The following is a 25,173-nucleotide window of genomic DNA, read 5'->3' as shown; positions in this document are numbered from 1 at the left end:
CTAGTATTCTTTTAGTGTCCCCTACCTGCTCCAGGAACAACTACGTGGCAGTGAACATTCATTCACAAATAATGCCCTTTGTCCAGTCCTGGAGGCCACCAGGGGCAGGACCTACCTCAGTACCACCCTTAGTAGTGTGTACAGAGGAAGAGGGGGCCACCCAGTTTGGCAGAAGGCATTTCCTTTTGGAACCCCTGCCCCTTTTGTCCTCTTCTGGTTTTCCCCAAAGCTATGAAATGCAATACTATGCTCCTATGGGTCACTATTCTAGGGCCATGAAACAAATGTTTTCAGTTTATTTGAAGACAAATGCCCCTCATATGTCTCTAGCAGCTCATCAGTTGGAGACTGTTTTGGGAATAATAGAGACTGTCAGTAACAAAGGTTGTTTGCCAACATTCTGCTGTCTTCTCACTTGTACCTTTCTTCTCTCTCCTCTTCCCCTCTAGGCTGGTGTCCCTCTCTGCCCCAGGGAGACTGACAGGCACACTGATAGTCATCACAGTGGGATGTTCACATCTTCATGGAATCATGTGGATATCCTGTGCCTTTTAGTTCCTGGTCTCCTAGGTCCTTTCTCGTTTCAGCTTTCAACTCCAGTGCCAGGTGCTTGAGATGTCGGTTGATCAACACCCCACCTAAAGATCTAATGTCCTGGGCAGTAAAGAGTGGTTATCAAATTAATTATGCTTACGTTTACATTTCCAGTGGGGGAAGTCGAAGAATTAGGCAGCTGATTTGAAGAGTATAATCAAGTACCACAGTAAAAGTCAACACAGCAGGCTATGTGAGTAAAGAATAGTCAAATCTTAATGTTTTTTTTTCTTTGTTTATTTTTCCCCTTTAAAAACTTTTTAAAAAAATGTATAACTTTACTGGGTTATAATTTATACAGCATAAGTGAGGGTAAATTCAATGATTTTTAATAAATTTATAAAGATGTGCAACCATCAGTATAATCTGAGTTTAGAACTCATCACCCCCCAATTCTCACAAATCTGTTTGCAATCAACCCCCCTTACACAGTCCCAGCCCCAGCAAACACTCATCTAATTTTTTATCTCTATAAATTTGCATTTGTGTACATTTCATGTAAATGGGATCATACTGTAGAGCCTTGTGGATCTGGCTTTTTCCATTCACTGTATGTTTTTGAGGTTCATATTTTAGCATGTATCAATGTTCCAATTTCTTTTGATTGTTGAAAAGTATCCCATTGTATGGGTATACCACATTTCATTTATCCATTCATCAGTTTGCAAGAAACTTGAATAGTTTCCAGACTTGGGTTATTAATATTTCCAGAGACATTTATGTTCCAGTCTGTGCATATGTTTTCATTTCTCAGGTAGATTTTTCAAGAGTAGAATTTCTGGGTTCTTTGGTTCATTAATGTGTAACTGTAAGAAACTGCTAAACTTTTGCAAAGTAGATGTGCCATTTTACATTTCCATGAGCAATTTATGAGGGTCCAGTTGGGTTTTTTTGTTGTTGTTGTTGTTGTTTTACATATCTGACAACACTTGGTATTGCCTTTTTTTTTTTTCAATCCAAGCCAATCTAGTTGATGTGTGACTGTAACTCATCCTGGTTTTAGTTTCCCTAAAGCCTAGCAATATTCAGTATACTTAATAGCCATTCGTATATGTCATTTTGCCAAGTTCTTTACCTAATATATGATTTGCAAATATTTTTACCCACTCAGTGGCTTGTCCTTTCATTTCTTACCAGTGTTTTTTGAACCACTCTGAATTTTGACAACATCCAATTCATCAGGTTTTCCTCAATCACTTGTGCTTTTGGTATCATGTCTAAGAACGCCTCACCTAACAAAAGTTGACAAAGATTTTCTCTTAGGTTTTCTTATAAATGTAAAAATTTTAGCTTTTGCAATGATATTTATCATCAATTTAGAGTTAATTTTTGTATATGTTGCTAGTGCAACCATTTGTTGACAAGGCCATCTTTTTCTCAATGAGTTGTTTTGGCAACTTTGTTAAAAATCATTGATGTATCAACACAAGGTTTATTTTTAGATTAAATTCTGTTCCACTGGTCCAAAATCTATGTTTATGTGAATATCACACTATCTTGACACTGTAGCTTTAAATAAGTAAATTTTGGGTGTTTTTTTTTTTCCCAAAAGTGTTTTGACTGTTCTAGATCTTTACATTTCCAGTTAAATTTTACACTTATTTTGTCGATTTTTGCAAGGAATACCTGAATCTTCCACTCCACAAACATAAACTGTCTCTTTATTCGTGGATATAGTCTTAACTTTCAGCAATGATTTATGATTCGATTGTACAAATCCTGAATTTCTTTTGTTAAATTTATAGCTAAGTATCTGAATCTGTTTCATTTTTAAAAATTGAATTATTTTCTTAATTTTACTTTTTTATTGTTGCTAATTCACAGAAATACAATTGAATTTTGTATGTTGGTCTTGTATCCTGTGACGTGGATGAGGTTATTTTAGTAGTTTTGCAGTGTGTGTGTATGTGTGTGTATGTGTCTGTGTGTATGTTTCTGTGTGTGTGTGTATAATAATTTCTACATACAGGACCACATTACCTGTAAATAGAGATGTTTTTATTTCTCCCTTTCCATTCTGGTTGCCTTTAATTTCTTAGGTAGACAGCACTCAATCTTTCACTACTAAGTATTATGTAGCTGAAAAATTTTTCATGGATCTCCTTTTCCAACTTGAGCAAGTTCCCTTCTATTCCTAGTTTGTTAAGAAACTTTAAATCATGATTTAGTATTGGATTTTGTCAAGAGCTTTTTTACTGAGATGGCCATGCAAGTTTTGTTAAGTTACAACGGCATATTAATTTATTTTCATATATTAGTTAAACACATCTCAGTTGTTCTGTAATAATAATCCTTTTTATATGTTTCTGAATGTGGATTGATAGTATTTTTAAGGGTCTTTGCAATAATTCATAAGAATTATTGATCTATAGTTTTCTTGTGGTGCAGCTATCTTGTTATGGTATCAGGAATAATGCTGACCTCATGAAATGGAGCAGGGAGTGTTCCTTCCTCTTCTACTCTGGGAAGCGTTTAAGAAAAATTGATGTTATTCTTCTTAAAGTGTTTGGTAGATTTCACCAGCGAGGCCACCATCCTGGTCTCTTTTGTTGAGTAGTTCACTCTTTGTTTTAAAATGTGTTCATATTTTCTATTTCTTTAGAAGCCAATTTTATTATCATTTCTGTGTTTCCAGGAATTTGTTATTTAATCTAAATTATCCAACTTCTTGGTTTACAATTGTCCCTGGTGTAATTCCATATGATTCTCTTATAATTCTTTTAATTTTTATAAGTTATATAGTAATGTTACCACTTTTATTTCTAATTTTAGTCATTTGCATATTCTCCCTCTCCTTTATTAGTCAATCCAGCATGTTAAATAGTGGATCTTTTCAAAGAACCAACTTTTGATTGAATTGATTTTTTGGTATTGTTTTTTTTAATTCTTTTTTTTTATTATTATCTACACATGACATTACGATGATCTTGGCAATTCATACATTTATATCATTGGGGTATAATTTCTCATTTTTCTAATTGTACAGATTGCAGAATCACATTGGTTATACAACTTAGTCTCTATTTCATTTAGGTCTACTCTAATACTCTTTTTTAAAAATATTTTTTAGTTTTTGATGGATCTTTATTTTATTTATTTGTATGTGGTGCTGATAATAGAGCCCAGAGCGTCACACATGCTAGGCAAGCGCACTACCACTGAGCCACAACCTCGGCCCCCTCTTAAATACTTTTTGCAAACTGTATTTAGTTTGCTCTTTTTTCTAATTCTTTGAAGTGAAAAATTAGGTTATTGATTTGAAAGAGATTTTTCTTCTTTTTTAATGTAAATGTTTACAGCTAGCCATAAATTTACCTCTGAGCATTCTTTTTGCATATGTTGCATTTTGATATGCTGTGTTTTATTTTCATTCATCTCAAAATATTTCTCTAATTTCACTTGTGATTTCTTTTTTGGTCAATTTAAGAGTGTCTTGTTTGATTTCTGCATACTTATGCATTTCCATTTTTCCTTATGTTATTGATTTCTAGTTTTACTCTCTTGTTTGGAGGAGAGACTTTGTATTATTTAAATCTTTTTAAATTTATAGAGATTTGTTTTGTGGCTTATGATCCATCCCAGAACCTACCCCAAGTGTACATGAGGAGAATTTGTTCTGCTGTTGTTGACTGAATATTATCTGTTAGGTTTAGATGGTTAATACTATTGCTCATGTCTATATTATTGTTGAATTTCTTCCTAAATGTTTTACTGCTTCCTCTTAAGGATCCTGTAAATACATGGGGTCTACCTGATAATCCAGGATAATGGCCCCATTTCATTTTGCAAATGTGATTAACCCAATCACATTTGCAAAGTCTCACTTTACCTTTTAAGGGAACATATTTTAAATTCCAGGATTAGAAAGTGGACATCTTAATGATATTCAGCCTATCAAATTTAACTAAATCATCTTGGCTTTGATACTATGACAATTAGCACACTCACTAACTCCAGGGTCAGACAGCATAAGGAGAAAAATTTATCACTACAATAGCATGAGGCAAAATATAACATCAAAGTCATGTTTGGAAACATTCCAAAGTCATCAGAGTGATGCATATTTTTTTATCAGAAAAAGAAGGCTTCAATTTAAAGTGCAATGGCAATCAGGCTGGAAAACTGCATTTTTATGTTTATTATATTTAATATATTTAATCTGACTTGGTAAGAGATTTTATATAGGACAGTCATTCCTTCTTCTGCTCCAAGATAGAAAAAAAATCTGAGATGCTCCCAAATATTTTTGGGGTATTTGGTTGCCCCTACCTTGGGTTGGAAAGGAAGGGCATAAATTTTGAGTCTCTTGATATGAGTTTTATGGTATAGTTTTCATTCTCAATAATAGTTATAGACATTGCCATGTAGTCACACAAAATATGTTTCATGGTGGGGAGATTTTATAAATTAATGATTATGTTTTCCACGAGGGTCTTTTTTAGCTGAATTTCAGAAATATTGTTTATTCTTCTTTATTTGTGTGACTCACATTATGTCCAACTTGAAAGACCTTGATCTGACTTCTATTCAATTAAATTTTACTGCTTTGTACTCCAAAGCTAAACCATAACTATAAACTTACAAGAAAAGTTATGGCTGAAAGAAAGAACATCACAACATGTTAACAGCCCTCTTTCTATCATTTAAAAAAATCTCTAGTTGTGAGTCAGGAAGTTTCTGACCAATAGATTCAATGTTAAATGTCAATGCTCTAAATGTTATTAGTTTTTATTTAAAAGTTTTTGTTTGCCAAGGTGAGGACTTTTGAAGGATAATTGCAAAATTCAATGGAAAATTATGTGGGAATTTCTTTGATATTCTACCCAGAGTACTGTCAGATGATGTGCTCTTATTTCCTGGTTTTGAAACTTACAATTTATATATAAAAAAAAAAAACCTGCGGCAAGTCAGTATCTTTGAACCTCACTTTCCTCATCTGTCACATAATCCCTACTTTAGACAGTTTTAAGTGTTAGTAGAATGTGCTTTGAAAAGTGTAATGTACTAAACAAATGAAATGAATTGTCCCGTTCTCCAGTAGACACTCGCCTCTGCATCTGGAATATTGATGAACTTGTACACATGTGAACTGTCATTATAAAGTCGAGCAAAAGGAAGTCTAAGCAGAGTGGAGGAAGGAGAATGGGAGAGGAGAGGGAGAATGGGAGGGAAAAAGGGAAAGAAAAAAGGGGAGATCATGAACTGAATAGAATTCCATGTAAGTATGATTTTGTTGGGATGAACCCAACTACTATGTAGAAATATAAAACTCTGAAAACAAATGGTACTAGGCATGGTGGCACATGTCTGTAATCCAGCAACTCAAGTTTAGAAACTTAGTAAGGTCCTGTCTCAAAATAAAAAATAAAAACGAAAAGAAGGCTAGGGATGTAGCCCAGTAATTAAGGGCCCTTGGGTTCAATCTCCAGTATCAAAACAAACAAAATGAATATATTTTGGGGGTACAAGTAATCCATTCAAGTATATGATAGGTTTTCATTGTCTGGATTATGGGACTGATACAAAAAATGTAGGCTTTTTATCTCCATGTAAGCAAATAAGTTTTCCTTTTCCTTTTTTTTTTTTCCAGTACTAAGAATTGAACCCAGGCGTGCTATACAACTGAGCTATACCTCCAGCCCTTCTTACTCTTAATTTTGAGGCAGGGACTGCCAAATTGCCAAAGCTGACTTTGAACAACTCAGCTTCCTGAGTTGCTGGGATTACAAGCATTCACCGCCAGGCCCAGCTTCTCTTACACTATTTATCCACAGCCCCAACTCTAACCCGCAATCTCACAAATAACTAACATTTGGTTAGGAAAGTTCAATAGACATGACAAACCTATCACATTATAGGAAAAACGTCCTGAAGACACAGCCTCTTTTATTGATGGGCTGGATGTGCCAAGTTTATGCCAGTAAAATAAAATGCTTGGTCAAGTACATCAAAGGAGCAGGAATTGGGTCACTAATAAATATAAAAATTTATTTAATAATTTATAAGTGGCTATAAGCATTGCCTTCTCAAATTCTGTGTTTTTAAAATGATAACATTTGAAATAATATGAGTAATCTAGATGGATATTCATTGACAATATGAACCTTACAGTCCAATTTTGTTAGTTTTTATGATATATATGATATATATACACACACACACACACACACACACACACACACATATATATATATAATGTGTGCACACATACACGTATACACACACACACTCACATTCACTCACTCTCCTAGAGTTCAATTAAGGGAACAAAATATTACTTGGAATTTTTATTATGTCCTTAATTTCCACTGTGGGTTCAAAATAAAATTAATGCTCTGGAGAGAGATAATTTTTTCCAACATTATCCAAGAAGAGCTAAGGGAAATGTTTCACTCAAAATAATTTTAAATGATTTACAGAATGCAATGCAGTAGAGAGAGGTTTATTTTTTCAATTTTATTTGGAGAAAGGGGGAAAAAGAGGGAAATGGAGTTTCTTTGCTCATTAGTGTCATTCTAGTTCATGGAGGTTCACATATCATTTCCTCTCATGCTCCATCTCTAGAACTCAGCCATATGGTTGCATCTACCTATCCCTAGGTATTTTATTTTATTATTTACTTTTTTCTGGTTCTAGAGAATGAACCCAAAGTCGTATATACGCTGGGCAAGCACTCTAGCACTCAGCTACACCCCCGGTCTTATCCCTAGGTTTTGATGCTGCCTGATCTAGCTTCAAAAGCCAAAGGGATATTGAGCTGGCTGACCTCAAGGAATGCACTGTTACTCTGGTTGCCTGAAGCTAAAGAATCTGATTTCCATTGAGACATTAAACAGGGAATTCCCCCAAATTCAGAAAACTTTTGGATATGATGAGTACTTATTTCATAATTAATTGATTAAGAAAAGGGTGTGATCTCAGGAAGTCTAGACACTTTGAGAATTTCTTTCTTTTTCTTTCTTTCTTTATTTTATCTATCTATTTATTTATTTATTTATTTATTTTTGTACCAGGGATTAAACCCAGGAGCACTTAACCACTGAGCAACACAGTCTCACTGAGTGACTTAGCACCTTGCTTTTGCTGAGGCTGGCTTTGAACTCACATTCCTCCTGCCTCAGCCTTCTGAGCTGCTGGGATTATAGGTGTGTACCACCTTACCCAGCTGAGAATTTCTAAGGACTAATACAAACATTTGTTAGTCATTCAAAGAACAAGGAATGGAAGTTTGTGTTTGGTAGATTGCATTTGGTAGATAGACACAGCAATATCTCCCGTTCCACATCCTCATTTAACAATGATTTTGATCTCCTTCATTAATGGTGAATCTCTTTTTATTCCTCTGAAATCTGGGAGATATGATCATTTATTATTTGCTTATTTAATCATCAGTCTAACAGCTATCCAAGTATCAATGAGTGTGTATATCCAGTGCTCAGTTTGGCTTTTGCATTTTGGACAAATAGGTACTATTATAAAATATCATGCTCTTAGTAACATATGAACTAATTTAAATCTCACAATTTCCTATGTGATAGGTACTATTAACATTTTGCACATGACTTATGTGAAGCATAACATGTCTATCTGGCTTTTCTCAGAATTTGGATACTTAATCTCAATTTCTAAACTTTTAAATGGTCTACCTATGGGTTACATCTACCACAGCACAACTGTTTAGTGGAGCATGAAGAGTATGGACTACAAAGCTGATATGACTAGGTTCAAACTCCAGCTCTGGGTTCTTAAAATGTATGACCACATACAAATTACTTAATATTGTCATGCCTCAGTTTTCTCACCTATAAATCACAAATAGCAGCAGCTCCCCTACTAAAGGGTTGTCATACAAATTATACTCAATTAACATCAATAACAATGACTAGATAAAATGTTAAAATTAAACATTCTTCAACCTCTGTCTTATGCTATGTGTTCTCCTTTCAGTTTGACTTAAAATTTGTAAATTTCCCTCCATTAGTAAATCATATAATGGAAATTCAGCAGAAGTATCATCTCCTTGTTTACTCACTTGCAAGGGAACTTGATCAGTAGATAATTTAACTATTTTTTTTTCCTGGTATGATAAGGTCTTGGTGCACAAAGACGATATGTAGATTGACAGAAAAGATCTTTGTGAATCCATGAGTATATGTGAATGTTCATTTCTGTAATGTTTCTGCCCCTAAAATATCTCCTTTCTTGCTTGGCATATTCTTAACTGATATAATTATATTGGTTTGGGTTTTTTTGGCAGAATGCTTCAAATTGTGTTACAGATGAACACAAATGACACTAATTCACTAAAGTAGTAAAATAAAAACAAAATATTACCTCCTGAATTTTGTATGATGGCACATTGTCATTAAATTCATGCAATTGTGAGGATGGGGAAGACGATATTAATAGAAGTGGCTGACCGTCCTATAGACTGTATCTATTACAGATATCTACCTACATAGGTAATTCAACACTTGGTTCTGTTTTGTCATTGTAATAGAATTTCATCTATCTTGTCTTGTCATGGCCACATAGTTTGTGCTGTGCAATTGGGAATCTTAGTACTGCTTATGCCCTAGGAGGAGCTGGCCCTGCTCTCTCAAGGCCTACAGAAAACTGAGACAGCTTAAGAGTACCCAAAGAGAACCTGGCAATTCCACAATGGAGATGAGTCAAGGAGAGTAAAGCGTCAAACCTTTCCTGCATATGCAGTACCAGATGGAGTTTTTTTTAAAGTTATTTTCACAATAGGGGATTGGAAAGCAGCCAGTGTGGTAACAGAACATTCAGATGGGAGTGTCTCAGGCTGTTCAGGCTGCTGTAACAAAATACCATGCATTAGGTGGCTTAGGAACAACAAAATTTATTTCTTATTGTTCTCGAAGCTGGAAAGTACAAGATAAAGGTACCTGTGGTCTCAGTGTCTGGTTAAAGACCTGCTTCTTGCCTTCTTGGTTTCAAGGTGGTACCTTTCTGTTGTATCCTCGTAGATGGAAGGGGCAAAGGAACTCTGAGGCGTCCTGTATAGTCTCTAATTCCATTCCTGATGGGTCTGCTCTCAGATCCTCATCACTTCCCACAAACCCCCACCTCCAAACGCTGTCACAATGGACATTAGGTTTCAACATAAGAATTTTGGGAGGGGACTCAAAAGCTTTCAGGTCATAGAGCAGGGAGAAACAGACAAAACCGAGGTCAGAGCCCCTCTGTTGTGGCACGTTCACATCATGTTGGAATTCCCTGGTCAGGTCACCCTCTCCAGGTTGTGAGCACAGGTAGGGCATAAGTAACTATTTATAGTACAGATGTATGGGGGCAAGGAGAGATAAATAGGGACTTATAGTTAAGGAAAGAAAATCCAAAGGCAAAAGAAGAGAGTGAAATGGAGCAGAAATTAACAAGCACATCATAGTGAACTTGGATGATACTAGACCCAAGGTGGCTATCAAGAATAAGAGAAAAGTCAGTATCACTCTGATTTGCCATGTCTCAGCTTCAATATTTTAATTCAGCAAGACACAATTCCTGAGTTCCTGCTTTTAAAAAACTGGAGGTAGCTAAGAAGGATGAAATCCATATGTTTCCAATTCATTTACACAAAACTCATTGAAATTCTGCTCAGTGTAGGGCGATTGAATGTCATCTATGCCAATGCATAGCATAGTAATCATTTTAAGCCATTTTGACGCTCCAGGAAGTCTCCAAGAATAAACAACATGAAGCCCCAAAGGCCTAACAGTGCAGTCTAAAAGGAAAAGCCAAAAATATCTGAATGAGAGTCTACAATTCCAAATTCAACAGTCTGTTGTGAAGAATCCAAGGATATTTTATGATGCCCAGAACCCCAGGAAATGACAGTCAGGGCATGGTAATTGGAGAATAGGTAGAGCCCTCACTAGCAAATATCATGAGGGGAATGGGACATGATACAAAATCCAAATGGATAGTGAGGCTCTATCTGGAAGTAAATAAGGATGGATTGAAGAAAGACTGGGGAAAGAGAAAGAAAGAAAAACAAATAGAAGTTTAAAGAGTTAGAAACAAATTCCAATTTTAAAGAATAAAGGCTTGCAACTTCAGTGCTAAGTGAATTCCATTTTTCTTTGTTAAGTGGATCTAATTATTCCTTATCTCAATGCCTTAGTGTATTTTATATAGTGATTCAGTCTCAGTGCAGGGGCACAACTTCCTTAACCACATAGAAGATGATGGAAAACTTCTTTGCCATCTAGCAGCTTCTGTGGTGGTTGGGGAGAAAGGCCAAAGACAAGCATAAAGAAGATAAAGAGTGGGATGGCATTCCTGTTTGAGCAAGTGTAAAGGTGGTGGTGCCCTTATGGAGATATGTAATCTCAATATGCCTGGTATTCATCTGTGTGGCATGGTAAGGAGATGATTGCCTATATACATTTGGGGATTGTGAACATATTGAAGCAACAATATTGAAATCCAAGAGTACCTGAAAACTTTGAATAATAATAGCTAATATATTGAATATTTCAACATGCCAAGAACCATGTTAAGGAAGTGATATGGATTATCTCATTGACCCTTACAATGGCCCTGTGAGCCAACAACAATTATTCTAAGTGTGCATATGAGAAAACAGGGATTGAAGGATTCTTCTCACTGTAACTGAACCTTCCCAAAGACCACAGAAGAGTGGGATCCCCAGTGAAGAATTAAAGCCCTGCCTCCCATATTTGAAGCTTAATACTAAGTCTGTGGTGTTTTATTATGAAGTATTAAGAGATTAAGTTACCAAAGATGACATACATGTTTTAAAGTCTCCAAAATGAAACACAAAGATGAAAACAAACAGGGGAAGGAAAAAAAAAAAAACACACCAAAGCAAATAAATAAATAAAACCAAAACTTCAAACCCACAATATAGAGTTGAAGAATGCCTTTGTCTTAATTTGTGGTTCAATATATGGCAATTTTTAGTGTAGGCTTACTGTGTGCTCCACTAGGTTAGACATCTATGGCAATTATTGGCAGTATTGTTCTATAGACATCCACTATGTCAAGTTTGTTAACATACTGTTCAGATTCTCTATTCATCCTGATTGGTTATCTATCAATTACTAAGATATGTAAAATGTCCTAGTATTATAATGATTGCTTGTTTTTTCTCATACTTCTATCAGTTTTTCTTTATGTATTATAAAATTATATATATATATATATTTGAACATAAAATGTTGAATGTATAAAAACTTAGTCTGATCTAATATTTGATACTGATTAAATCTTTATCATTATGAAATGATCCTTTTTATTTTTAATGATTTTTTTGGTATTAATATAGTTGTTAATTATTTTGGTTAGTGTTTGCATAGTATAACTTTTCCTACTATTATTTCTTTATTCTGTTTTCTATGATTCATTTGTTAACAGAATATAGTCAAATTGATATTTTTATCTAATCTGATAATCTTTTATCATTTAGTTGGTACTTTTAGTTCATTTAATTTGATAGAATCAGTGATATATTTGGGTTTAAATCTATCATCTCACAATGTATTTTCTAATGTTACTTCTTTTTCATATTGTTTTTCCTTTTGTTCTCAATTAGTTGATATTTTTCAGTTTTTCTGTTAGTTTGAAAGTCATGTGTGTATATAATATTCCTTAGTTCAGGTCATTCCTCCTCTCTTTCCAATCAAAACAGCAGAATAAAAAGCAATTGAGTAGACCGGAGCTTTATATCAGGTGTATTTAGATTGCATATTGTCAATGAAAATTTTAACTTACATTACCATTATATAAAACCAGACAATGTAGCCATCTTATTGAGTTTCTTCATTTGTGAAGTGAATTGATATGCATAACCTTGCACCCTATAATAAATTTATGAAATTGATGTAAAGATAAAGGTAGGTGTTTGAAAAGCATCAAACACAGACCCTAACACATAGCAAGACTCCCATCTTTTTCTATAATGTACCATGATCAAATTGAAAGATACCCTAGATTCTTAGATTCAAGTAGACTTGAAAAGTTAAATTATCTTATAAGTGGCTGGCCTTACTAATTTTTCATTGATTCAGTTAGCTTCAGTAACAATTCTGATCTTGGAATCAAGTTTGGGGAGGAAGGGAGCATGCTAGCACTTGGCCTATCAAAACCAGATACATTTCATACTCCTTTCCCTGCCCTGCTCAGTTCTACAGGGTGACTAACATCTGAAAGCTGTATTTCCCAAATCCTCTGTTAACTTGTTTCTTGTTAGGTTTGACCAATGGGAAAACATCAACAAGAATATAAATAGAAAGAAGAATGAAGCTGGGTTGTTATTTCGTTTTCTCTTTGCGTTGGGAGCCATCTTCCTTCTGAATAGATGCAGAGTATTCCTGGCTTTCACTCAGTTATGTCTGCTTCTGGGTTCTCCCAATCTCCTTTAATTCCTCTAGTTTATGGGAAACAACAACTTCCTGATATTGCTAATCTCAGGGTTGCTAATCTGTTTTCCTAGGTGATTTCTTAAGTATTCAATGGTTTTGTGTAACCAGCCAGCTGGATAAAATACCTTCTTTTGTAAACACATAAGATGGCTTCTGTTTTTCTAGTTGGATCATGACTGAAATCTTGTGATTTGTATGTGTGAATGATTGTATTTAGGAGTGAATTAAAGTAGGTAGTTATCCCCTTGAGTGACTGTGGCTTCCTAGGCACTGCCCCCAAATGGTAATTGTTGAACTATGAGCTAGCTAGATGTTCCAAGGAAAAAAGTTCATTGGAGTTATCAAAAAACTTAATGTGAGAAGTGATACTATCAATTATATGAACATTTTCATGGGTGTTCAAACATATAGTCGTTGACTGACGTAATAGTTCTGAAACAATAAACATCTTTTTTTTTTGCTAGATACTCCCAGGGAAGTATCTTATATCACATAGAGTTGCCTTTTAATGGCAAGTGTCCCGTAAATGGGAAAGAGATCCCAAAGACCCAGCATGGGGGGGGGGGGTATTGATAGAATGTTACCTAATGGTTATAATAAGATTTGGGGGCTATCCTGGGCCTGAATTTTTCTGGGAAAAGTTTTAATTCTTAGCTTGAGTATATATAAAATTGTTCACATTAGAAATATTGAGGATCCTTTTTTAAAGGAAAATGTACTAGGAGGAATTACTATAAAGCATTCCATTTCTGGCTTCTAGAGACAGCTCTAATAGTTGGTATTTCCCTTCCCAGCTGAAGCTGTTCTCTTGTTTTATTTGTCTGGTTGCCTGTTTCAGATTTTCACTTCCTTGTTTTGAATGTTGACTCCTTTAATTACTTTGTTATATATGTGCCAAGAAGAATATTTTTCAGTCTAGCTCTGTGTGCCTGAAAAACATAAAGCAATTTCTCTAAATAATATCCCATTTGACACATTATTGGCTTTTTGCTGCTTTCCTTTAATCTAGGCCAAAGTAGAAAAGTTTTTTCATCAATGTAGGCAGGTCTTTGTAACAGATTTGATCACATATGCATGTCATACTATGCTTCAGGTGGTTAAAAGTCAAATGCTGATAATATTGTCTTCATGTTGGAATTGCCAAGCATTCAAAAGGGACAACCTTAGAATGCTCAAAATATTTCAGTCAAAAAATAGTGAACATCTACTGTGTGCCAGGCACTGAGCTAGGCAGTATGAGAATACAACAACTAAAGTTTTATAGGGATTATAGTTAAACAAGTTATTTAAAACACTTAGGATTGTTTCTGGCATGTAGTAATGCTCAATTAGTGGTGTTCATTATTAATAATTTAGTGTCTTGAATTCAGGTCCTGGATTTTCCCTGCTCAAAGTAATCAAGCTGGAATAAGTATGTCCCATGATTCTGACTCACCTATGTTTATTTCCCATATTATCTACTTTAACCTAACTGCTAACCTATATACTTTATTGGTCTACCATTGCTATTATCTATCTGTTGCTATCATTTACCTATTATTAAAAAATCCAAGTCAGGGATGCTGTTCTAGACCTCTAGTCCTTTTTGACTCTGATGGACCTGGGCCCTTTCTGAGCTCTAACAAGTCTCTCCACCTGGTCCTCCTTGTTGTTGCACATGGAACAACCCTGGGAGTTAAAAAAAAAAAAAAAAAAACCTGCTTTAAGCAGAGAGAAAAACATTGCTTAAAATTCGAAAGACAAGGGCTGGCGTTGTGGCTCAGAGTTAGAACGCTCACCTTCCACGCATGAGGCACTGGGTTCAATTCTTAGCACCACATAAAAAGAATAAGAAATAAAGATATTGCATCCACCTATAACTAAAAAATATTTTTAAAAAATCGAAAGGCAATACATGAGATCAAGTAGCAAGTAAGATTCTCTGGGAATGATGGGCAATGAGCAATGCCCCTCTGACATTACTGTAGGTGATCTGTTGCTTATCAGCTTGCAAATTCTTTTTTTCTCTTTCTGAAGATTGTGACTCTGGGTGTTCTCCTTGTCCTTTTAGTGCCCGCCTTGATTTCTATACAGTGTACTCTAACCTTGGTTCCTGCTATGATCTGAATGTTTGTGTTCCCCCCAAATTCGTGTGTTGAAATCCCAACTCCCAGGGTGGTGAGATTAGGAGTTGAATCCTTTGGGAGGTAACTGGGTCATGAGGACACAGCCCTCATGATTAACATTATTACTGTAATAAATGAAAAATCCCAGAAAGCCAGCTCCCCCTTTGCTATGTGAAGGTACCCTAGAAAGATAGCTGTCTGGTATGTCCTCACCGGACCCTGAAACTGCCAGTTCCTTGACCCTGGATTTGACAGCCTCTAGAACTAAGAGAAACAAATTTTTATTATTTAAGCCCTCCCAGTGTATTTCATTATAGCAGCCCAAACTAATTAAAACAGCTCTAGTTCCTGCCTTTTGTCCTCTTATTTTAATAATTTAACCTGACTTTAACTTTAGCCAGGTACTATGGTAAGTATTTTATAAGCATTTCCTCAGTGAATTTCCTTGCCCTCCTTCTTACACTTTTGAGTGACAAAGGCCTCGTTAGATTAAGTGAACTCTTGGCACAGTTAGAAAGTGGCAGAACTAGAAAAGTTCAGGCAATTTAATTTCAAAGCTGTGTTCTTCAGTGCATGGCCACGGTGCTGAACCCTTGGGTCTCTGTGTTACTTCTTGGTGATTCCAGGTCTGGGATGCTACTCTGGACCTCCAGTCATTTTTGACTCTGATGGACCTGGGCCCCTTCTGAGCTCTAACAAGGGTTCTCCACCTGCTCTTCCTTGTTGTTTCATGGAACAACCCTAGGAGTTTACTGTAAAACAACAACAACAACAAAAAAAAAAACCCAACAACAACAACAAAACTGCTTTAAGCAGAGAGAAAAAACATTGCTTGAAAATTGAAAGGCGATGAGATAGGGAGAGGGAACATGGGAGGAATAGATGAACTCTAGATAGGGCAGAGGGGTGGGAGGGGAAGGGAGGGGGCATGGGGTAATTAATGAGTGGAATGTGATGATCATTATTATCCAAAGTACAGGTATGAAGACACGGATTGGTGTGAATATACTATGTATACAACCAGAGATATGAAAAATTGTGCTCTATATATGTAATAAGAATTGTGATGCATTCTGCTGTCATATATAAATTATTTTTTTTTTTAAATTGAAAGGCAGTACATGAGATCAAGCAGCAAGTGAGATTCTCTGGAAATGATGGGCAATGAGCAACGCCACTGTGAAATCGTGGTCAGCCAGCACTGAAAAGTAGATTTCCTTGCATTACTGTAGGTGATCTGCTGCTTATCAGCTTGCAAATTATTTTTCTCTCTTTCTGAAGATTGTGACTCTGGGTGTTCTCCTTGTCCTTTTACTGCCCCCCTTGATTTCCATACAGTGTGCTCTCAAGATGTAACCAAGTAAACTCTGAACAGCAGTCTCAGCAGGAAAATGTTTTCTCTCCCAGAGGACATATGGCTTCAAGACAAAGATGGGCTCAATTTGCATTTCTGTTGACAACCAATTTTAAGTGCCCATGAAAAACCCCTTGGTGTTGCCATTCTGGCAGAAGGCTGGGCATTGTCCGCCTAAGTACTTCCTTACTCTGTGAGTTGCAGTTACCAGATGCAACAGAGAAACCACTGGGTCAGTCTGTTTCATTCTTTGCTCTCCTTTTTTCTAGAAGTGACTAGGTATTGTGTAAGATGGATGTCAACAAACTTCCTCATTGAGATATTTGCTGAACACTCCATACAGTGGACACTTGTCCTTACTCACTTGTTTTGGGCTGTTTATCCTCAGTGGTTCCAAAAAGCATGTGTGTGTCAGTATTGGGCAGGTGCCTTACAGATGGGACAGGACGGAAGACATCATGCTCACCAGAATTATTCTTTGGAAAGAAGAGCTATTCGGAAAGACGTTTTGATATGATGGCAGCTAGCTTAGCCAGCTTCAGTGTGCGTAGACCTCAGTCTTAGTTACTACTAATGCAAAGGGCCTTTGCACAAGCTATTTTTTCATATTGTGTGGATCTGACTTTGGAGCCAGCTTATAAAGTGTAAACCCCATCATTCACTGATTCTATGATCTGGGGCGAATTATTTGACCAGTCACACCTTGATTTTCTCTCTCTTATAATTAGGCTTAACAAAAGTAGTTCTATTACATGGTTGTGAAAATGAAAGTGGTATACATATAAAACCAACAGAACAGTGTGTAGCACATAGTAACACATGTAAATGTTCCAGTTAATGTCTGTCTTAAACATTCTAATCCTCATTCTTCCTTCAAATTTCACTCTAAATTCCATTTCCTCAGGGACACTTTCCCATCACATAGGAAGGTTTGCAAACATGCTGCTTTTGCAGTCGTATGTTCTAGCATTGTATACCCAGTTCATGACACAGGGTCTAGCACACAGCAGGTTCTTGACAATTTTTTGCCAAATGCATGAGTGAATGATTCACACACAGAAATGTTAAAAAGCAACTAAATTGATAAATTTTATTGAATTCAAAAAATATACTGATCACTAATTCTGTATCAGACCCTGAGCTAGAAATTGGTCAGGAAAAGATGGTTCCTGCCCTCAGGAAGTCTCTGTAAGAGGTTGTCAGCTATATATCATATAAATCATAGCACACTAGAATGAAGTCTATTTAAGCCAAGTGCCCACCCAGTACTCTGTCATGCTAACAACAAGCAAGTTTAAGTGGCTGGGGTAATTTTTGCTTCACGGATATTATGGAAATTGGAAATGATACAGATTAGAGATGGATGTTCCCCCAAAGCTCATACATGAGACAGTGCAAGAATTTTCAGAGGTGATATGATTAGATCATAAGAGATTGCAACTTACTCAGTGCATTAAATCACCAATATGGATGGGAACTGTAGGCAGGTAGGGCGGGGTTGGAGGAAATAGGTCACATGCAGTGAGACTTTGGGGTTTTTATTTTGTCCCTGGTGAGCAGAGCTCTCTTCTTTTGAGTTGGCCATAGCCTGAGCTGCTTTCCTTAGCCACAGCCTTCTGCCATGATGGTCTGCTTCACCTTGGGCCCAGAGTAACAGAGTAGGATGACTGAACCACAAAACCATGGATGAAAATAAACTTTTCCTCCTCTACCTTGTTCTTCTCAGGTCTTTTGATCACAGAGATGCAGAGCTGACTAAAAGAGAAAGCTTAATGAGTTAGTAATTAAGGTATACATGATGCCATTGGGCCTATAAACAAATAAATAAATAAAATGAAATAATCAGAATTCTCATTCTGAAAAAATAATTATTTCATTTACATTTCTTTGGGTCTTTATCATTACACATCATTTTTTTAATGATCTTCTGTATCACTGCATAATTTTTGTTCCCATTTTAGTAGATGAGAGGAAATGTACAACCCTTATAATAACCCAGTGAGGACTGAATCTCAGACTTTTCATTCCAGTCACCTGGTCTTCTGTGATGCAGCAAAATGAATGGAAGATGCCTCCCCAGCCCTGAGTACCACTCTGCCTCCCAACGTTAAGTGCTCAAACTTGGCATCTGGGGTTGCTCAGGATCTGATATGGTTTAGATATAAAGTGTCCTCTAAAAGCTCATGCATGAGACAATGCAAGAATTTTCAGATAGTGAAGTTATTAGAGTATGTGGTATAACTTTATCAGTGGATCCACTGATATGGATTAACTGGGTAGCAACTATAGGCACACAGGGTATGGCTCAAGGAGATAGGTCACTGGGGGTAGGCCTTTGGAGTTTATATTTTGTCCCCGGTGAGTGGAGTTCTCTCTGCTCCCTGTTGCTATATCCTGAGCTGTTTTCCTCTGCCATGTTCTTCCACCATGATGTTCTCTGCCCCACTTTGGGCCCAGTTCTAAGAAGTCAGTCATTTGTGGACTGAGACCTCTGAAACTGTGAGCCAAAATAAACTTTTCCTCTTGTAATTGTTCCTGTCAGGTCTTTTTGTCACAGCAAGGAAAAAGTTAACTAAATCAATCGTGTTTCTTTCGCAAATGAAGTGGCCCTAAAGGCCCTTATGCTGAGGCGTAGCCTATATACCTGTTACTGAAATAAGGGTATTGAAAGTTACCTAGGCATGTCCCTCATCAATGAGGCCTAGGATTCAGAAGGAAGCCCAGGGCCATCTTATTCTTACCAGGGGGTGGGGGGGCATCCTCCCTGGGCTCTGTTTCCAAGGGTTTAACAACTGTGGTTTTCATTCTTGTTTAAGAACCATAATTCTATGAATTGTAAAATCTACATCAGTTCCAAAAGTCCTCTCTCCTGCTTCTTCTAGAAGGTTCACATGTCCTTGTATGAACAGAATCCTAGATGTCTCCTCAGCAATTCCAGAGGTCCTCAGGGGAGTAAGTTTAGTTTAGATTTCTCTTGTGACTCTATCTCTAAATGCTCTTTTTCTTTGCCCAAGAACCATACATGCCCATCATTTCTTTCTAGCTTACTATGTAACTGTGCCTAGCACCTGCTCTCTAGAAAGTGTTGAACTTGCAGCAGACTCGAGATCCCCAGAACTATGCTCTCTTGACCCCAGCCAATACTCGCCACAGTCTGCCCACCATGGACAGTGTCTTCATGTGCCACATTTTCCAGACCAGGAAACACCAAACACATTCCCTGCCATGAGATGACAGGCTCCCCATTACAGGTGCCAGCCTCCCCTCCTTTGTCCCTTGTTGGTGCAGCCACAGTGCAGTCTGGCACCTGAAAGGCGGGGTTGGGGGCGTGGGGGATGGGGTCTCGGCAGCAAGCCTACCTGTCAAGTGCTTCTAGGATTAGGAGTGCCCATTACCCACTCCCCCCTCTGGGAGAACTTGATGGGTGGGCATCCGGCCAAGAGGCAGAGCTCAAAGCCCTTCTGTGCATGTGCTTCTCAGACCCCCAACTGGCTATTTAGCCATTTGGCCAGATACCAACTTTTCCAGCCGTGTTTTTGAGCCCTACCCATCTTTAGCTTGGCTGGATTGAGCAGACCCACTATCAAATCTATCAATTTCCCTTCAGGCAGACTCTGAAACAGTTTGTTGGGTTGGGTCCATGTCTTTCTCCTACCCTCACTGTCCCTTCTCTCTCCTCCACCAGTGATGTTGATGATACAAGACTTGTTTTGTTCTTTTGAAACAAAGCCCCTGTTCTGGGTGGACGTTCCAAGTCAGAAAGCCTGGCTGTGTTTATCCCAGGCCATTGGCTGGGCACTCACATGCTTTTTGTATTTGGTAAGTGACAGTATTTGCAAGAGCTGATTGCCACAGCAGGCAGAACAGAGACAGGACTAGTGAAAACATGTGTCGGTAACATATGCTGCAGGCTTTTCTTCTTTGCTTGGAGGACTGACACTTCCTACAGGAAGAAGTGATTATTTTACATGTGCATAGATTACACTGGAATGAAACAGAGGGGAGGGACTGCTGCTTTATAAATGAAAGAAGAAATACACACAAGCCCCAGTCACCCCTTCTTATGGACTGGGTGACCCAGAGAAAATTATTAGGCCTCTAGACTTCATCTACCACAAGTGGACACAGAGTCAGTTCTCAGGTTCCTGGTGAGGCCTGAACTACAAAATGCATATGGAAAGCACCTTGTGTTAGCTCTCAGGAGAGCTCCCCTTTCTTGTCCCCAGGTTGACTTCCCTGAAGAGAAAACAACTGTGTGTAGCCATCCTGGTTCCATTTACTTACACTGTCGCTTTCAAGTGGAAGCCACCAGGGCTCTGGAGAATCCTGGATAGTTCTGGAACCACTTAGAACCTCAGAATTTACTTCATGTATTTTCATGTAGCCACAAAGAATGAGTTTGAAAGTGGATCTTGGGGAAGCAGAACCAAATGGAACTCAGATTCCTGCATTTTAAGGAATGGATGCTTTAGTCATTGGTGGAATTCAAAAGAATTGGGTGACGCACATTGGGACGGAGCTGGCAAGGTCCTTTGGTATCTTGCTGTAAGCTTAGAAGTCCTGACAACAGCAAATAACATTTGCTGTGTTATTCCATCTTAACCAGCTTCCTTTCCACTCTAAAGCTGGAATCATTCTGCACTATATGCTCCAGTATGAGCTTCTCCAGCTGCTCTCCACATTCCCCAGAGCAAAATGACTCCCCAATTTCTCCCACAAACCTGTTTCTGTTGTAGTGAGCACCATAGTTTCTTTAAAATAACGACAAAAATCATTCCATCTTGCTTGACATAAAGACTTTCAAGATGGTACATTTTTGAATACATATTGAATGAATGAATGATGATTGTATCATTGATTGAGCATATCCTTTGTGCTTGATACTGTATCAAGAAAATATTTACATAGTTTACAAAAACCTTAAGAGAGTCCCTCAAACTTATCTTACAATGGAAAGTCAACATATTAAATTACTTATCCAATATCACAGAGTTGTTAAAGGAGGAAATAAGACTTGACCAAAAATAAGCACAACGCTGGTGTTGTGGCTCAGCGGTAGAGTGCTTGCCTAGCACATGTAAGACACTGGGTTCGATCTTTAGCACCACAGGAAAATAAATAAACAAATCAAATAAAGGTATTAAAAAAATAAGAACAGCATTTAACCTCTGCTTATACTGGGTGAATAAATATCAGAGCTTGAGAGAACTTCTTCAGCGTCTCCATGACTGGCACCCTTGATCCTTGTTATCTCTTCCCTATGGTTTTAGCTCTGCCTGTCTCCTGATAGAGGAGCCCGCTCATGTCCTCACGTCTGTGACTGGATACCTACCTCATTCTCCAGTTCTTACAGCTGGATACATAGCTTCTTTCTCTGAGTCCTCTTAAGTCTCCAGCTCCAAATTGTCCTGTGAGGGTGTCACACCTGAGGAGCAGAGAAATGTCCCCAAACCTAAATCCAGGAACGTGGGCCTTGCTGCCGATTTCCACAATGCCAACTCTCTTGCTTATCTCACCTGCTCCTAAATTTCTATCACTGCAGTTGGGCCACCTGTGGGGAAAGTGTTGTTATCACGGCTTCAGCCCCCTAGTGCCCATCATAGTTTTTGCACCCTCTAGAAATTCCTTCTGCCTCTTTCAGTCAGCCTGGCACCAAGCTGTCCCATCCTGTTAGGCAGGCCCAATTCCAGATTCCAGCTCCCCTGATCTACCTTGTACCCCAGCAGTTAGACAGGACAGGCCCAGGATGTCTCAGACATAACAGAATACATCTAGCTCAGGCCTCATGGGGCTCATTTGAGGCCCAGGGAAGATCAGTATTTTGTGTACGTCACAGACTAGACACACCAGAGCTAAGACTTGGGCCAGACCCTGGCTCCGTCAGTGTCTTTCCATCACACCATCCTGCCTCTTTTCTCCCCTTCTGTCTATATTTTCCCCTTGCTTTCTTTTTCTTCTTCACCCACACCTTTTTAATTTAAGTTTTAACATCTGTTCTCCCTTAGCCCATTATTTCTGTGACATTTTGGATTATGTTGAATTTCCATTTCCATTTAAGACCCATCCATTTTTCTTACTTAAAAAACACATTTTGAGTCTGCTTTTTAAAAATTTTTATGTAACTTTTTTTTTTTTTCAAATTCAGTGTGATTCTTTCTTTCTAGCACCTTTCTTGACTTCTCTTTCGTGCCTCCTTAGTAGCAGAAACTGTTTTCTGCCTCCATGCAGTTTTACTCCTTTTATTATCCATGCACTATAATATTAGACTTATAATTTAACAATCCATTTTTGCTTATTATTTGTGAAATGCAAATGAGGTGACTGGTAATGTTAGTTCAATTCCTGATATTATCTTGCATGGAAAAGCTTTTTTTTTTTTTTTGGCACTTTTATCGACTCTACTGGGGAAAAAAAATCACAGACAGGAAAAGGGCAGGAGAAAGAAAGCACCCTAGATAAAAGTGGCTCATGCTCTGTATTCTGCAATATGTGCTGACTTTTTATTCCTAGGGCCACCTGCAAAGAGCACTGCATTGAGAGTCTTGGGCCTTCCACATCTGCCAGGCATAGAAGTAACCAAGGAACAATTGAGGTTCTTTCTGGGGTATTAGACACAAGATCCGGGTCATCTGAGAGAAAGCAATTAAAACAATGAAAAGGTCTATAGCAAATATTTAAGGAGCACTAGTACTATTTTAGGTGTTAGGCCAAGCACTCGCACTCGACTGTGATTAGCTTGTCCCTCTCTCTTCTCTCATAAAGGTTGCCTCCTCTCTATCTCCACCTAACAGATGAAGAACTTCAATCTCAGAGGTTAAGTAGCTTGTCTAAGCTAGCAAATGGCAAAGCTAGAATTCAAGTGCAGGAAGCCCATCTCTGAAACTGTTGTTTCAAATCCCATAGGAATGCTTTAGGGAGACTCAATGTTAAAACAGTTAGCCATACTTTAGAACTAAGATAAGCCCAAAGAACCAAAATTCTGGAGGATCCAACCTTTATATTGCCAGACAATGGAGAATTATCAGTTTCTCTCTGAACTCTGCCAGTTCTAATATTTTTAGATCTCACTTTTTAAAGTGATAATATTGTATTTGTAATCACAATCTTAAAACCAGTTACATTTGGTCAGGCTTCTAAAATTCCAGACATTGGACATTTTGGACTGGATAATTCTTTGTTTGGAATGGCTGGGTTGTTCACTGTGAGGTGATCCGCAGCATCCACCTCTACCTACTAAAGGCCAGTAACATCAGCCATCCCTTGCTTCTCATTTCCTTCTTCCCAGAGTCTTGAACTTAAGACAATCAAAAACAACCCCTGACATTGCCAAACATCCTCTAGTGGGTAAAATTTGCTCCCCAGTTGAGAACCACTGTCTTAGACATCACCCAAAGCATAGATAGGTACCTGCTTGTAAATGGTCCTTATGGAGCCATGTTTTACATTTTGCTGAGTCATCCTTACTCCAGAGTTTAAGTGGTACAGCCACTGGGAGATGGTGTGCAGGCGATATGAATCTACTTCTCTTGCTTTTCAAAACTTCCTCCATTCAGACAGAATCACTCAATTCTTAGACATCTCATCTCTCACTACAGCTGTATTTTATTTTTCCTCTTCAAATTCTTTTTTCAATGACCTTAATAAGAGTCATTTTTTTCTCCTCCTCTTCTTCCTTCCCTTTCTTCACTCCTACCTGAGCCAAAATATAATCTTAGCCATTTCCAGTAAAGAATAACTGTTCTGTTATTGATAACTTTTTTCAAGGAAAGGAAAGGCAGCTATTTTGACATGAAATTGGGTGAGAGAAAACCCAGCATCACCACCAGTCTTTAAACCTTTCAGAAGTGTGGAAAGATGTCTCCTTCAAAATTTGAAGAGAGCTTTTCTTCTGCAGCTTCATTTTTCATTGCAAGCCTCCACTTTCCAAAGGAACTGGCATATTCTTAGCAAACCTATACATCTTCATGAAGTTTTCAGCAATTCAAAATGAAAAGTACTGGCAAAACAGTACAGCTAATATTTATTGAGTACTTTCTATAGGGTGGGTGCCTTAAGTGCTTTACAAATATTGTTTTATTCAATCATCATATTTCATTTAACGAGTTTAGTACTTACTTCAATCCAGGCATCAAGTTAAGGGTTTGCATATGTAAGTGTGTGGATACTCAGAAAGTTTAAATGATTTTTACAGAGTCAATAAAAGTCAAAACGAGGACTCAAGCCTTAGTCTTCAGTGCCATTACATTAATCTCTCCTACTTTTCCCCCTTCAATTTGTATAGGTAGGATAGAATGTTTTTTCTAGTATACATTAAATCTATCTAACTATCCATCTATGTATATGAATTTTTTTAAAACTTAAGAATTGTTACAATATATGATATTCCTATAGTGAAAATGCAGTTTGAATTTCACTCATGTTCACCAATATAATTTTGTAAAATACACTCCTTTAAATGGAGATTATTTCCCCTATTGAGCATTCACAGACAATTGTGGGATCAAGGCTACTTCTATCTTAAAGAGTATCTACTGGTTTTTTTGAATTTTAAAAGGCCAAAGAGCTTAGGAATGGGCACATTTCTTCTAGGAACTAAGTTTATTTGTAAGATATCTTAAAGAATGAGGTGAAGGCAAATGTGATACAGTGCCTTAATAAAAGATGATAAAAATCAATATAAGAATCTCGCACTTCATCTTGGATATAGTTCCCA

At 37.4% G+C, this 25,173-nt stretch overlaps 1 long non-coding RNA gene across 1 annotated transcript; it reads left to right on the top strand.

Moving 5' to 3' along the window:
• Window positions 1-416: 416 nt before the first annotated feature.
• On the top strand, window positions 417-18,989 carry LOC120889815 (uncharacterized). The gene is made up of 2 exons (XR_005733960.2): window positions 417-787; window positions 16,221-18,989. It is a non-coding gene; the product is annotated as an uncharacterized LOC120889815 (long non-coding RNA).
• Window positions 18,990-25,173: the final 6,184 nt, after the last annotated feature.

Source organism: Ictidomys tridecemlineatus, chromosome 4 (assembly GCF_052094955.1).
Source record: "Ictidomys tridecemlineatus isolate mIctTri1 chromosome 4, mIctTri1.hap1, whole genome shotgun sequence".
Taxonomy (NCBI): Eukaryota; Metazoa; Chordata; class Mammalia; order Rodentia; family Sciuridae; genus Ictidomys; species Ictidomys tridecemlineatus.
Note: the sequence above shows the minus strand (reverse complement) of the source record. Positions and strands in the feature narration are given on the sequence as shown.